We start from the raw sequence: 16,906 nt of genomic DNA on the forward strand, positions 1-16,906 counted from the left end.
ACATAAATACATGTCATAAGTACTACATGAAGTCAAATGTAAAAAGACAATTGGGTACCTAATCCTGATTGGAATTTGAGCAACATGCATGTAAGAAAATGAAATTTGAACTGAACTTGTGGAAGACTAGGGGGTTTCTAGGCATTAATTTATTAAGTAAATAACTTGCATCAAGTAAATAACACAAATGATATAACACACGAAGGCATGCAAGGGTGGCTGGAGTTACAATGGGCAGCAAGTACATAAAATTATTGTTCAAGCATGAGTAGCAGTAAGAGCAGAATGGGAAGTGCCAGTCTAACAGTTACTCTCTTTCTATGATAAGACAATAAGTTTGGACTTTCTCCTAAAGGTTATAGAGCAAGATTTATGTTTGTTTCTTAAGGAATAACACAGAGGGGGCTATTTTTCTTCTGCAAAGATGACTGTGGTGGCAACATTCAAAGTAAAAAAGGAAGATATTCAAGGAGAAGGGAGAGTGAGTTGGAAGCTACTGTGTTCTTCTAAATAAGCAGATCGTTTCAGTCAGAACTAGTACAATAGAAATGGAACAGAGACAGCCTACACTTGTAGTCTTAGTAAAATAAAGGTGGCAGGTTCAAAATAAGGAGGTTAATTAAAGATAACGATACATTGATTACTTTTAAAGTTCATGGCAGTATGTTTGTTTAAAAATGTGGAAAATTGGGGCGCCTGGGTGGCTCAGTGTGTTAAGCCTCTGCCTTCGGCTCAGGTCATGGTCTCAGGGTCCTGGGATCAAGCTCTCTGCTCAGCAGGGAGTCTGCTTCCCTCCTCTCTCTCTGCCTGCCTCTCCGCCTACTTGTGATCTCTCTCTCTCTGTGTCAAATAAATAAATAAAATCTTTAAAAAAATATGGAAAATTTGAAGAGGCAGTGGTATAAGATGCATTTACTTTTAATTCATCAATATATCAAAATATGTATTAAGCAGTATCAAATAAAAATGAATCCATACCTTTGTAAGGAAAATCTTTATTCAGAAGGATGACTGCAATGGAGAAAATGTTCTGACCAAGAGCAAAAAGGCTTTCCTTTTATAAGGTGGAGTAAGTTGCCTGGGAGAAGCAAAAGAAGTGAAGTTGCCCAACAGAGTGGAGAGGTCAGTCTTCCATTTTGACAGCATATAGGTCATAAAGGCAAAGTTTTGTTAAGGGCATTTTGTTCTGATTGATCAGTGGGAACAAAAGATTCAACTAATCATTTATGAGAGAAAGGTGAGAATTTAGAATACCTGTCATAGGGAAGTAAATGGGAGGAGCATCAGTGAATCTTATCTAAATCTTACGGTGAAAGATGGCTCCTCCCAGTAAGCTGTTTCCAGAACACTGAAAGGTGAGGGATTTTCCTTAACTGTTGGTGTTTTCCAGAATCACAGGGTTCAGATAAAATTCAGTGTTAGTAGCCACAGTGATAATAGACCCAAGAGCCAAAATGAAAAAAGTAAAGCTGCCTTTGGAAACAACCAGTCTACCAGAGAAGAGAAATATGTTAATAACTCCTATAATTAAATAAACGTTTTAAGAGAGGTATGGAAAACATAAAATATGTGTCTATGAAAGATTGTACATGGTTTTCATCTGCACTGTTAAATATTTTTTAAGAGTTGTTAATAGAGTGAAGCTATTAAAAATGCATCGCTCAGGCTTCTGGGAGCCACAGGTATAGAAGCCAGGGCTACACCTCAAACTGGCTGGGCTTCTGAAACTGGCGGGATGACTGTGGCATTGGCACACAGTGAAGTAAACCCCAACACTCAGGTGGCAAATCGCCAGGGCATCTAGCAGGCTTACAACCTCTCAGCGGGACTGCCACATGTGGCTCTGCTCAGCTTCTCCTTCTTCAGCACTCCTGTTGTCTTGACTCTGACCCACATCATCACACCTGTCTGTGCATGTCTTCTTACATATGGTGAAATGGACACCCTTGGAGACTCCTGATAGAGGAATGGCTCTGCTACTGACACGTTGAGAACAGATGGACTATGGATTCCAGTTCACCTCTTCCCGCAGTTCTCAGCATCTTTCCTATTGTACTCTGCCTCCCAGCCAGCTTCTACACTATGCAATCTGCTGCTCCCGTCCTCATCAACACACTTCATGGATCAGCCTTCTGCTGCCTAAGTTGTCCCAACTCTATAGGGTTTGTCCCTTTGGCATCAACAAGTACTGAGGGATGGGGCTGGGAAAGAATCTGAAACAAAACACTGTAACATTCTTCACTTCTCCATGCTGCCTTCTGTATGTTGAAAGCCTGAGAACTAAGCTTTCCTACACCCCTTGGAAGACAACAGGTTGGAAAGTGAAGCTCCCTGGGACAAGCCCTGTTAGGAATAAGGTTCTTTGAATCAGGAAAGGCAGGCGGAATAAGGACCAAGTCTCTCTCCTCCATAGCAGGAAGCCATGTTTGGGCAGCAGATTTGGTGGTTTAGTTTTTCCAGGTCTTCTGCCCCGCTACCCTCCATCTCTGTCTTGCTGTGTATCTTCCCTATAATAAAAATGATTTTTTTTTTCAGGAAAAAAAATGTGTAGCTCACAAGAAAGGCAAATAGAAAGAACCTTCTGGTCAAGGGACATAGCATGTGCTTAGGAGAGGACAGGGCTGATTTTAGCATGCTAAGATCATACTGGAAGAACTAAGAGACATAGTTAAGAAAAATGGTCAGAAGCCAGATCAGAAGATCTTGACAAATTATTCCTACAGGCTATAAAGAAACATTGTGTGTCCATTCCTCCACATTTTCGTCAACTTAGCCACTTTGCTGCTTATAAACTTAGCTGGAATTTTGCTTCTCTTTTCTTTTTGCTCCATAGTCTGAGGAGGTAAGGACATTTTTACCATTTAGTATATAATACTGAAATGTAACTTGGTAAAACACATTTGCAGAAGGTTTGGGTAACATTAGCAAAATATGGCATTTTTACCTTGATTTCACTTGACCCTGAGTTTCTAGAGGAATATTTAAGTGTTTCAAATAAATTTCCATAAATAGTGGAATCAGGTTAATGCCACTTAGAATAAGTTCATAATTTGTCCTTTTATATTCTTAGCATATAGGTGAGGTCACTTCACTTCTAAGGAGGAAAATTGGTCAGGTTTCAAGAAATTAAATTAGAGTGCTAGTAAAATCTCAGTGCCAAAATAAAAATGTGCATGCCCCTGGGTTTTGTCCATGGGTAAGATAACATTTCACTAATTTTTTCCTATGACTTTTGGGCATTTTATCTCACCAACAAAGATTTAAGATGGACTTCCTTGCCAATTTTACTCACCCACACTACAACTAATTTTTTCCTAACATGTCTTCAAACAGTCTTCCAATGATTCTTTCCTAACCCCTCTACCCCATTTTAGTTTTTCCATACTTTAACATTTCTTGTTGGAAGGACTTATTTTCCTTTTAAGTGGTGCTGTTTATGAGCTATAACAATGATTCTGAAACTTTAATGTAAGAATCTGTTAGAGAACTAATTTAAATGCAAATTCTTAAACATATCAACAAAGATTCTGAATCAGTAAGTTAGTAGTCTTAGGCCAAAGAATGCCTGTGTTTAATAGTCATTGCAGATAATTGGAACAGTGATTTTCCACAGAATGTTTAGAGAATAATTGCATGATGAAGCAGAAATGGGCTGAAAATCAGCGTAATTAGCTCTAGATATTTTATTACTAGAATTTGAGTTTCAAAATTTAGCAGGTAATAGAGTTTCATATTGCTTATATTTAAAAAAATATGTATTCTGTATATGGTGTCCATGTAAGGTGTTATGTTTTAAGGAAGAATTTGACTAATCTTGTTTTTCTAGTCAAATGCCATCATAAATTCATCAAATCATCAGCACATCTAAGATGAGATTGTTACAGTTCTGTTTGTTCCTTTTTCATTGGCTAAACCCAAGAAATTGACAGTGGGGAGTTAAATGGGCCATATGGAATGAAAGAGAACTTCGAATAGGATACTTCCATTATAGAAATGACATTGAAATTGTCACTGAACATTTTGTGCTTAGCAGTTTGGTATCAAATCCATTTTTTAGAGCTAATGATCTATTTAAGACTTAAAATAGTAGTATATTATATATTTTTCTTATTAGTTTTATCTTTTTATTTTTTTATCACTAGTAGTTACCACAACAACTATTACTGTGTAGGTGTTCTATACATATTTGTGAATGAACAATTAAATAAATGCATAAATGGCATGATATGGTATAATTTCAAGTATTTCATTGAATTAGATTGGTTCTCTATAGGGGATTGACATTAAAAAATACTTTTTATTGTTTATGACTGACTGGATTGAATATTGTCCCCTGAAAATTCATGCCCCTTAGAACCTGTGAATGAGACTATCTTGGGAATTAGAGTCCATGCAGATGTAATCAACTTAAGATGAGCCCATACTGAATTAGGGTGAACCCTAAATCCATTATGACTAATGTCCTTATACAAAGAGGGAAATTTAGATACACACACACACACACACACACACACACACACAGAGAGAGAGAGAGAGAGAGAAGATGACCATGCAAAGATGGAGGTAGAAATTGCAATAATAAAAATACAAAGCAAGGAATTCCAAAAACTGCTAGTAGCCATCAGAATCTAGGAGAAAAGCAGGAAAAGTAATATTAAATAGGACAGTATGACCTTAACTGATACCTTGATTTGGGGTTCTAGCCTCCACAACTGTGATAACATAAATTTCTGTTTTTATAAGCCATCCAGTTTTCAGTACTTTGTACAGCAGACCTAGGAAACTAATACAAAGACCAACAACTTTAGAAAGACAAACGTAAAGCAATGATTACATTCTGAATTCAATTATCTTTTTATTTGTTTTTAAGTAAACAAATATGCATTTAAAATATATTTCCTTTCTGTATACTATCCTCTAAATCTTTGCTTCTGCTTCTTAAAATCTTTGTTGCATATAACATCCCCAGATATTATACCATTTTTATACTGGTATACTTCCACATAAATCTTATTTTAGCTTTATGTGAAAGATATTTTGTTATTAATGGAAAAGTGATATTTATAATGTGTGCATAAAATATTAAGTTCTACTCTTGGCACATTTAATTTGAAAAAAAAAAAAAAAAGAAGTTGCTCCAGCGAAAGGACCTATTGTCTATTGTCTTAACAGGGGAGAAGTTGGTCAATTCTGTATTTCATAGAGAATATCAGACCACCTCCAATAAGAAATTCCTATGGAGGAGTGCTTGGGTGGCTCACTTGGTGGAGTGTCTGACTCGATTTCAGCTAGGGCCATGCTCTCATGGGAGTCTTCTGGAGTGATGGAGGATTTCTCTCCCTCTCTCTGCCTCTCCCCCGACTCCCACACACATTATCTCTCAAATAAATAAATCTCTCTTTTTTAAAGAAATTCCTATGGAAAACAGATTATTGAAAGTTCAGCAAATGTTTTTATCTTTTAAAACCAGCATGACATTTCCTTAAAATTTTAATTATAAGAATGCTAGAACTGCTCACTAGAAAATCAAGCCACAGTTTGATAGAGTTGAAAAAATTCCACGGTTTACAGTTGGTATGAGATTAGGCTAAGCATTTGTCTAAAATGTTTCATGCAGCTCACACTGGGTTCCAAAGGCAGTACACTTTGTATTAATTTTAACTACATGTTTGAATCCAGTTATTTTGAACCTCTTGATGATAGTGCCCCTTTGTGGGATTTGAAATAATCTGGAATAACTCATGCTGCATTGTACCCACATGGCTTCCTACTTAAGAATTAATTGCTAACATTTTGCCTTCTCCTTATGTGCATTATGCTCAAAACATAAGGACTGTTTATAATTAAGGGAAATTGCCAGTACCCTGGCCAGCAGAGTAAATGCAAACTTGTATTAACAATACTATAAGCCCCTGTGTTTGTACAAGAAATTACAATAATGTCCTAAACTCAATGTCAAGTTTTATTCCCACAATAATGATTCTTTTGAGCTAATGCTTATTCAAGGAGAATATAACTGTGTGAATATAATGGACAATGAGATTATACCTTTATCATTTCCAGGAATCTTTTTGTAAATACGATAAAGAGTATTATTTGATTACTCTTGAAATAAAGTTTTTGTATATTTCAATACACTTTCTAATCATTTTAATTTTTCAGATATTGGTGGGACCATGGTTCGCAGGGAGGATAAAGCAAGAATGAGAATATCTATGTAATGTAATTTTTTAAAAATTTGATAATTTCTTATAAAATTTATTTATTTATTTATTTGACAGAGAGAGAGAGACAGAGAGACAGAGAGATCACAAGTAGGCAGAGAGGCAGGCAGATAGACAGGAGGAAGCAGGCTCCCTGCTGAACAGAGAGCCCGATGTGGGACTTGATCCCAGGACCCTAAGATCATGACCTGAGCTGAAGGCAGAGGCTTAACCCATTGAGCCACCCAGGAGTCCCAAAATTATTTATTTTTGTTGAAGTATTATTAGCATGCAGTGTCACACACAGATCTTTGGTGTGGAAAACTCTGTATGAGTTTACAAATGCATACATCCATGTAACCCATGAACCTATCAAGAGATAGAATATTTCTGGTACTCACACACATCCCTTGTACACCTTTCCAATCAATTCTCATCCCCTCTGACCTTATGCTCTTTCCAAACATTGTTCTGATATTTTTCACTACTGTCTGGATTTACCTTTTCTGGAACATCATATAAATAAATCATTGAGTGTACTCTTTTGTGTCTGGCTTCTTTTATTCAACATAGTCTTTTTTGAAGTTAATCCATGTTGTCACACAGATCCCTCGTCCATTCATGCTTATTGCAAAAATCTGAAAATTTCATTTTTTCTGTCTCCTAGTCTTCATATTAGTGTCATCACATATTTTAAATATAAAACATTATATTGAGTTATGATTGACATACAAAAAGTTGTATGTACAAAAAGCTGTACATATTCATTGTGTACAACCTGATGAACTTGGAGACCTGGAGAGAAATAGACACTCTATGAAACCATCACCACACTCTATGCCATAAACATACCCATTACCTCTAAAAGTTTCTCCTGTTCTCTTTATGATTGTTTTGGTATTGTCTGCTTAAAAACACACATTTTACTCTTTATATATTTTAAACTCTGTAATACTCTGACATAATGTTTAATTTATACATTTGATTATCTTCAAAGAAGATGATGAAAGAGAAAAAAACAGGCACAGTACTCACATATTTTTTGTGTATTTATCATTTCTGATGTTTCCATTTCTTTGTGTAGGCCCAAATTTTGTCTGAAATCCTTTTTACTTTCACCTAAAGATTTTTTATTTAACAGTTTTATTGCACTGGTCTGCTATCAATATATACTTCCAGTTTTTATTTTTTTGAGAATTTATGTAGTTTGCTTTCAATTTAAGGATCTTACTTGAAATAGAACTCTAAGTTGACAAGTTTTGCTCCATTGTGTTTACTTTGTTTTGCTTTGTTTTCCATCAGCTCCATAAGAATTTATCAGTGTCTTCCAGCTTATTTAGTTTCTCATAAGTCTTTTCCTTGTCATTTTTAACCAGTCCATAATCTATATTTTAATTTATCTGCTTTTAAGATGGGAACCTTATCATCAATTTTCACCCTTTGGATTATCCCACTTGAAGTTTCTTGACTTTCCCAACTATGCAGAGTTTATGGTTGTCAAATAACTGGAACATCTTTGGTAAAGTTTTGAATATTTGTTCTGTCCACCTGCCATTCTGTGCCTAAAATTCCACGCATATCATAACACCTTATATCTTCCCATAAGGCAGTGAGGTTCTGTTCATTCATTTCCACAATTTTTAGATATGGCGCTTCATTTGGTATAATGTCTATTTCTCTGCCATGATGTTCCTTCTTTTTTATACACTGTCCAATATGCTATTAATCCCACCCAGTGACTTTTTCATTTCAGATTTCATATTTTAGTTTTAAAATTTCCATATGATTACTTTTTAGTAGTTCTAAATTCCTTATTTGTCTCTCATCATGTTCATCTTTTCCTTAATATATTTTAATGTTTTTATAATCACTGTTTTAAAGTCTTTGCTAGCGGTTTCAATTTTTTTCCAGCAAATCTTGGGTAGCTGTATTGATTGAGAAAAAATTTTCATCTTTCTGGGTCACACAGTCTTACTCCTTTACATATAATTTTTTATTGCACACCAGTCATTATGGAGAATATACTGCTGGACTGGAGTGGGAGTTTTTTCATGGCAGGAAATCAATTTATTTCACAAGTAGTTTGACCTTTTTGAGGATCATTTTAAATTTTGTTAGACATGTAGTATTTACTTGTATGTAATGTTTACTTCTGGTCTAGTTGAGCCCTAACCCTATGATGAGAGCTTTCTGTAGTCTCACCTGAATTCTGACTCCCTTGCTAATTTTAGAGTGCTCAGAATGCCACTCCATTTGGGTTGTTTGGAACACTATTATCTTCTAGCCTTTTATGAGTTTCAGGGATACTCATCTCACAGTCCCTGGATACTTGTTCTTATACCAGTGGTGTTTTGTTTTTTTTTTTTCCCCTTCTCAATAGTTGTTCTTTTTATGGCCTCATACAGACTAGGCATGCATGGGATCCAGCCCAAAACTCAAGGGAAGGCTTTCACTTCCATACAGATCTTTTCTCTGCTTCACTGCCTCATCTCCAGTACTTCATTCTGAAATGTTTAGACATCTTAGTCACCCCACACTCTGATCTCATCTTAAGGCAGCACATTCTATATGCTGCAACTGTCCTCACACACATGCTGTGGTTTAGAAAATGCCTCCAGGCAGAAAGTCAGGATAATCATGAAGCTTATCTTATTTAGCATCCTTATCTCACAGATGATGGTCCTGAACAGTCTTCTGTCTAACATCTAACACCATTTATTTTGTGTTTTTTCCTTCAGTTATTTGTTTATGATGAAATGTCTAGTCTAGTAGTTATTATAATCTCATGACTGGAGGTGTAAATCAGTTACAGAGTCTTAATTATGAAACAACTATTTCTAAATTCGAGATGTATCATTTTTATTGTGCTATTTCAGTCAACAATATGTTTGTTTTAAACACCAAGTATAAGGATCTATATAATTGGGAACTCTTTCCTGTTATAAACCACAAAGTTTTATGAACTTGACTGAAGTCACACAATACATAGTTTGAGATCCATATATGTATCCAGACAATGTGATTCACATCAATGCACTCAATCATTTTGTTGCTTCTCTTTTCCATGATACAGTGATGAATAATTTTATTTATCAGTTTCACTGGGTCACAGTGTACCCAGATATTTAGCTAAATATTATTTCTGGGTGTGTCTGGGATGGTGATTCTAGATGAGAATTGGTAAACTGAGCAAAGTAAATTGCCCTTCCCAGCATGGGTAGTCCACTTTCAATCCACTGATGACCTGAATTGAATAAAACACTAAGGAAGAAAGAATTCTCTTTCTCTCTCTGGCTGTTTTCAAGCTGCAACATGGGTCTTCCTCCATCTTCAGACTTGGGCTCATACTGGGACCCACACCATCAGCTCTCACAGTTTGCAGGCCCTTGGATGAGGACTGGAACTTACACCATCTGTTCTCAGGCTTTTAGACTCAGATTAGAACTACACTGTTCATTCTCCTAGGTCTCCAGCTTGCCAACTGAACATCTTGGATAAGCCAATTCCTCACTTTAAATATCTCTCCAGTTCTCTCTCTCTCATTCTCAGTGTCTCTTATGTAAGCAGAAACTTCATCAGTAATGTGTCAAAATACCTTAAATTTCCAAATTCTAAGAAATTTCTGAGTCATTTGTAAGTTTTAGGAAATTTTTAGTCCTTTGTAAATTATGATACAATCTACTTTCAGCTATATCTTACTATACAGCGTACACTTGACCTCTAGTACTAAACCAAAAATATATGTCACAATCATAATTTTTCAGTGAGATTCATATTTCCTTGGTATACATTCTTATTTTTTCCAGCTGTATTAATTAAAAATTATTATCTGTTAATTTTAAAACATACAGTGTTTGAAAGGAGCTGAATCTGGAGAAAAATATTGCCTGGGGCTATTGATTTAACATCTCAAGGTATACAAATACACAGATCTGTGAAGATAGAAATCACATTTGTGTTTTTCAAAGGTGTATTTCCAGGGATCTGGAACACCGTGTGTCTAACTAATGCTTATTGAATGACTGAAGTTCACAACACACATTTCACATACTTTTGATAGCATTGGGCATTGAAACAATAACTTAATTCCTTAAGAAAGAGGATTAAGGAGGGTGCCTGGGTGGCTCAGCCAGTTAAGTGTCTGTCTTCAGCTCAGATCATGTTCTCAGGAGCCTGGGATAGAGGCCTGCATTGGGCTCCCTGCTTCTCCCTCTCCCTTGTCCCTGCTCATGCTCTCTCTCTCTCTCTATCAAATAAATAAATGAAATCTTAAAAAAAAAAAAAAGAAAAAGGATTAAGTTTTATCTTACTTTGTATAAAATTACAAAGTATTATTTAGAATAAAATATCGTTATACATTTAAAAAATAAGGAAGAAGAATAAACAGTTCTATAGAATTGTGACCAAATTCTATCTCTAGTTAAGTTGATTTTGCCATCTATGTTCAACAAGAAAGAAGGGAGAGAGATTAACTTATCTAGAAAGGGACAGTATTTAAAGATAAAAATTTGAAAGTAAACACTGGATAAATTACATATAAAAACATTTTGATGGCTTAAACTTCTCTATGATTAGCATTCTCACTTCTACATAATGAATAATTTCGTCAGACTTTTCAAACAATGGTATACCATTTCATTCCTTTCGTTTTCCCTGTGGACTTGTTCCCGTCACAGCCCTAAATTAATAGCACACTATTTTTATATTGATACCATATCAAACTACTTTAGTTCTCTGATTATACAGGAATTTATGACATATTTCTTCATCTGTATTTTAATGCAATATTTAGATATCAAAATAAGAATGAATAATGTTTGTATATGTTAAAACTTACACATATACAAAATAAGACATTCTGCTGGAACTATATCTCCATATGTATTCCAGAAGAATAGACTTTAGTCATTTAAAAATGATGGCAACAACAAGTTGCCAGACTTTTAATTTTAGGAAGAGAATATAGGAGGCTACAATACAGATGTTAGGGTAAATGCATGAGATTACAGATGTTAGGCACCTGGCATGGATAACAAACAGATGTATTGGGCTTGTAATTACTTCCAGGTGTCTATCATCTTGTTTAATCCTCATAATAGCTGAGGTAGGTATTATTATTGCCCATGCTTTTCAAATGAGGTAACTGAGAACTGGAGAAGTTAAAATCTTTCTAATAATCACACAAATACTAAGCGACACAGGCAGGACTGAAACCCAATTTGGCATGACTCCAAACTGTGTAGTCACCGCCATCATGGGAAATGTTAGCACAAGTAGCTTTAGCTTATAAATTTTCAGACAAGAAGCAGAAATTGTCTTGCATATGTATTTCACATAGGTCCTAAGATAAGGTAGAAATAACAAAATATTTTTAAAAATGACAAAACATTTCCTACCAACACAAATGTAAAAGCTGGATATCTCTGAGATACCTGAATTCAAAAAGCATGATATAGACACAAAGCAGGGTAAGTGCTCTAACAGGAATTCTAGAACTGACTGTCACCTCCAGTTCATAGTTCCCAACTCTATTTTGTCACAACACTTAAACTCTATTTTCTTTTTCAAGTGAGTTTTGCAAGAAAGATAATAAGCCCCAATGGTACAGATGCATTTTTCTTCCTGTTTATGCCATAACTTCTCTCTGATACTAACATCTCAAATTTGTTTTATTTAAATTTCTAGTCGTTTTTCCCCAATATATAGCTAGAGACGTTTAATACATGAGTTTTTTCTTAAATACAGATTCTAAATTTTCCAAGCCTGTGTAATATGTTCAGTTTGAATTATATATATATATATATATATATATATATATATATATATATTTGAAATATGTTTGAAAAGATTTTCAAAAAAAAAATAACTCAATCTGAGGTGCCTGGATGGCTCAGTCAGTCAAGTGTCTGCCTTAGGCTCTGGTCATGATCCCAGGGTCCTGGGATATAGCACTGTGTCTTGGGAGTCTGCTCAGCAGGGAGTCTGGTTCTCCACCTGTCCTTCCCTGCACTCATACCCTCTCTCTCTCTCTTTCTCTCAAACAAATAAATAAAATCTTAAAAATATTAATGGAATCTTAGTAAAAAAAATCATTATTTTTACTGATGTGTAGGGCATGTCAAAATATCCCTTATGAAGTGAAAGATAAGTTGCTGCATCTGGTTCATCCTACAACCAAGAAAGAGGCACAAGAGAGTTAAAGATAGTTGTAGATCTATAAGTCAAAATGTGGGAAATGAAACTTTGAAATGATTTAGGTTAACTTTCTAAATGATGTAATGTAATTTTTATTAGTCAAAGTCTTCCAGAGATACAGATCAATATTTTTATGAGGAATTTGCACACATAATGAGGTCACCGAGAATTTGCATGATCTCCTGACTTCAAGCTAGAGACCCAGGAAAGCCACTGATACAGTTCAAGTCCGAAGGCCTGAGGCCCAGGGGTGCCAACAGTGTAAATCTCAGTCCAAGGCCTGGAGAAGACCATTAAAGGAGTTCAAGTAGGTAAGCCGGAAGTTAAGAGGAGAAAAATTCCTTCTTAACTACCTTTTGCTCTCTTAAGGCACTCAGTGGATTGCACCCACTCACACTGGGGAAGACACCTACTTTACTGATTTCACTGATTCAAATGCTAATCTCATTCAGAAACACCCTTGGGGATATATCCAGAAATAATATTTAACATGGGCACCCCCTTGAATGATTCAAGTTGACACATAAAATTAACCATCACAACACTTAGAAAGAATCTGTATTAGTCAGCTGGAATAGGGGGGCAACATCTTCTAGGAAATAAAGGGAGCCTAAGCAAGGGCTGAGTGAAGCTCTATATAAGGGTTAATTAGTATTTTCCGATACAATAAATAAATGAATAACGTTGCACAAGAGAACATGGTTTGTGTGGAAACTACATGAAATCTAGTCGGCTGGTTCATAAAGTATCAGGTAGGGGAAGATAGAAAATGAATTTTATAATATAAGCAGGATTATCAATGTCTTCTTACAGGAGTTTTATCTTTGTCCTATAGTTGTTGGAAAACTGTTTAAGGGAATACCCCATATATCTTTAATGTGACAAAACTGGAGACGCACAAGGCAGTTAGAGTGCAAGACCAGCTGAAGATCTGAATGCATGCAATATACTGCAGGAAGTATTCATTGACAAATTTCTAACTTGGTAATGCCATTACCAGAGCAATGAACTCTGTAGTAGCTGATGTAGAAAAGACAATGCTAGGGTTCAAAGCCAACAGACAACAGAGAATTCTTGAGATGTCTTTGGTGCAAAAGGTGATTTTATTAAAGCACGGGGACAGAACCCATGGGCAGAAAGAGCTGGAATGGGGTCATGAGGAGTGGCCCATTATATACTTTCAAGTTGGGAGGGGGTTAGAGATAGCATAAGTCTCTAAGGAATTTTGGAAACAAGATTTCCAGGAGCTTGAGGGAGCTAGCTGTTATTGGGAAAAGGTCATTTATTACCATCTAATTGGGCCATGTGCTCGGGAGGTTTAGAGATAAAGGATATTTCCAAAGGAATTTTTGTACATTAAAGCAGACTTACAGGATTGGGGTGGAGAGTGTTAGGCTAGGAGTGCCTTTTTCCCTTAAAGTATTAACATCTAAGCAGTTGAGTCCCTAGAGGAGTGTCACTCTTCAAGCACTGGGCTGTAGAGAGTAAGGAAATTTAATAATTTTTCTTCTGCCTTTGTTTCCCTCATCAGTAGCCACTTTAATTGGAGCAATAACCACAATATTCCTGATAGAAATGGCAGCATGAAGTTGGATATATAAGTAAAAGACTAAAGTCTGGACTGATTATATAAATGTGAGATCCTAATGTGTTTTTATGGATTATTATATTGGCTAAGTGTAGAATTCAAGATAGAACAACAAGGAAACAGTTTGAGGAGACAGAGCTCTAAGCAAGTTAGGGAACAACTGAGGAACTCTTTTGTTTAGTAATCAAACATTATAGGCATGTCAGATAATTTTGGAAGTGATTACCCTTCATTTTATTATGAGTCAAGTTGTCTATTTTCAAGGAGCCAGCAATGACAACTCACAATGAGGTCTTGTTCCCGGTGAGAATGGTGGTCCAGTGTATGGAGTTCTTGTTTAGAAAAAGCTTTGGGGTAAATTTTCACCGAGAACATCCACTCAGTTTTGGAAAAGTGATTGCTAAGTCCTTAATTACTGCAAGGAATGCTTAGAGGTTATAGCAACTGTATTAAATATCATTGAATATGCATAAATCTTAAAACCCCATTAGGACAGAGGAAGAAAGAACAAGCACAAAGATACACAATTGGTTGTTTCAGTGGATCTTTAGATCTTTTCCTAAAAAAAAAAAAAAAAAAAAAATGCAGATCCAAACAGACCCTTTCCAAGGCCAGGGAAAATCGAAGGATGTGATTGCAAGAAAAAGGGATCACACAGAAACAACCTAATTTAAATCTTTCAATTATCCATGTTTGACTATGTTCTGCTCTGCATACCAAATGTCTCTTGGCTTTAGTGTAAAAGCTCCAGTAGAGGGGAGCTTGGCAGCCCATCATTGTCTTAGTGTAATCAGGCACTTAGCAACCCTGACATCGGATGCTGGCATTCTCTGTTTGGAAACAGCGGTGGATTCCACAATGAGGTACTTGATTGCTAATTTAGTGTACTAATGGAGAGAAGCGGGGGGCCTCCATTCTGCACCTGATCCAGATGCCAGTTTGCTACCAAGATAATATGTTATTTAAAGATTAATTTACCCATTTATTGGTTCTATAGAGATTTTATAGCGTGCATTTTCCCAGACCCTTTGGCTCTTAACTTTCTCAATAGTGTTCATGAATGGTCATTTTTGCTTCTCTAGATCTTCCCTAAGTTGTATGAATATTAGAAAAAATGAGCATACAACTTATTAATTATAATTAAGTAAGTACATCTAAGCAGTTAAAATATCAGCAGTTAGACAATGAGACTCAAAGGGTGTATATATTCTAAAAAGTTTAACATTTTAGAATATCAAACATTTATTTTTTATAAACATTCTGTAATGTGTCAAGGTCCATCATACTTATTTAACAGAATTTCATACATTAAGAAATATTTTCATAACTGTAATATTAAACTGAAATGTTAATGTCATATACTTATGTCAATAATAGCTACATATACGTTTTCACAGGTCAGTGAAAATTAAATGTAACCTCAACTAAATCATTCTAGAGGAAGAAATGGAGAAAGATACAATAATCAAATATATCATATATGGCTTTAATAAGTCATAAAAGTAGCATCATCATTTGATAGACAAAATTAAATGGTTAACCCTCAAGACACAAAATAGAGCCACATTCTACATGATATAATGAAAATAAAATAGAATGCTATCAAGAGATCCAATATACTCTTTTTTAAAACCAAAACGTGCATAAATGTGAAATAAATAAACATACCATCAATCGAAACTATGGGATTACAGTACATAATGAACAGTGCATGGGTTGTTAAACAAAAGAGGTTTTAATTTTTTTTTCCACTGACCATATTTGTTAAGGCTACATATTCACCAATAAATTAACAAAATACCATCAAAACACTTTTGTAGAGAAAAATCTGCAAGAGTGCATTTTGTAAAATAGATGCATATTTAATTGAAATAAGATACAACAGCTCAGGTTGATTCAAGTTCTGTTAAACTAATATGCAGAAAATCTATATATTTCCTTAACAAAATATATAAAGTGAGGTGCCTGGGTGGCTCAGTTAGTTAAGCCTCTGACTCTTGATTTCAGCTCAGGTCATGACTTCAGCGTTGTGAGATTGAGCCCAGGGTCAGGCTCCACACTGGATGTGGAGCCTGTCTTAGATTCTGTTTCTATCTCTCCTTCTGCCCCCCAAAAAATAAAAATGAAATAAAATAAATAAATAAAACATACAGAGGTATAAATTTTATCTGTGCAATGCCTGTGCAATTTATTAGCTCCTTCAGTTAAATGATACATTGGAAGATGAGCAATGACTTAATTGTGCTTAACAATGACTTAAGTGTACTTTTAAAATATCAAATCATACATTTTTAATATTTATGTTCTACATTCAAAAACAATAGAATTTATGTTATTATTAAGTAGTGCAGTGGTCTAAATAGAAAAGTGATGCAAAGATTTTGAGGTTCCAATTCACAAAATGCTACATAATGGTGTTTCAAAATGATTTCTCCCTTGTGTTTTAACTGAAAAAAAAGGTCATGCTTTGGGAAATGTTTCTTTGAAAGAAGCAAAATGTACGTACGGTTGCCAGTATTTCCCTGCCGGCTGATTTCAGAACTCGGGTATGTTGGTTCGGGTTAATGTGTCCCAAAGAGAAGGAAGCTCTGTCTGCTAATTTAAAAAGTGGTTCCCAGGGCACCTGGGTGAAATTTGGCTCAGGCCCAATTTTCAGGGTTGTGAGATTAAGCCCCGTGTCGGGCTCATGATCAGTATAGAGAATGCTTGAATTCCTCTTCCTCCCCATCTTTCCCTCCCACTTGTGCTTGTTCTCCCTCTCTCTCTCTAAAATAAATAAATCTTAAAAAAAAAAAAAAAAAGTGGTTCCCGTGAGCCTCTTTGACAAGTCTTGCAGGATCTGTGAAGAGTTACTATCTTGGCATCCTCTGGTTTGAACAGAACTTCTGACATATCTATAAGTAATATGTTGAGTGAATGA

At 35.4% G+C, this 16,906-nt stretch overlaps 1 pseudogene; it reads left to right on the top strand.

Moving 5' to 3' along the window:
• Nucleotides 1-1,684: 1,684 nt before the first annotated feature.
• LOC116871540 lies at nucleotides 1,685-2,192 on the top strand (annotated as a pseudogene).
• The last annotated feature ends 14,714 nt before the right edge of the window (nucleotides 2,193-16,906 follow it).

This window comes from Lontra canadensis, unplaced genomic scaffold (assembly GCF_010015895.1).
Source record: "Lontra canadensis isolate GAN:19392208 unplaced genomic scaffold, GSC_riverotter_1.0 scaffold26, whole genome shotgun sequence".
Lineage (NCBI taxonomy): Eukaryota > Metazoa > Chordata > Mammalia > Carnivora > Mustelidae > Lontra > Lontra canadensis.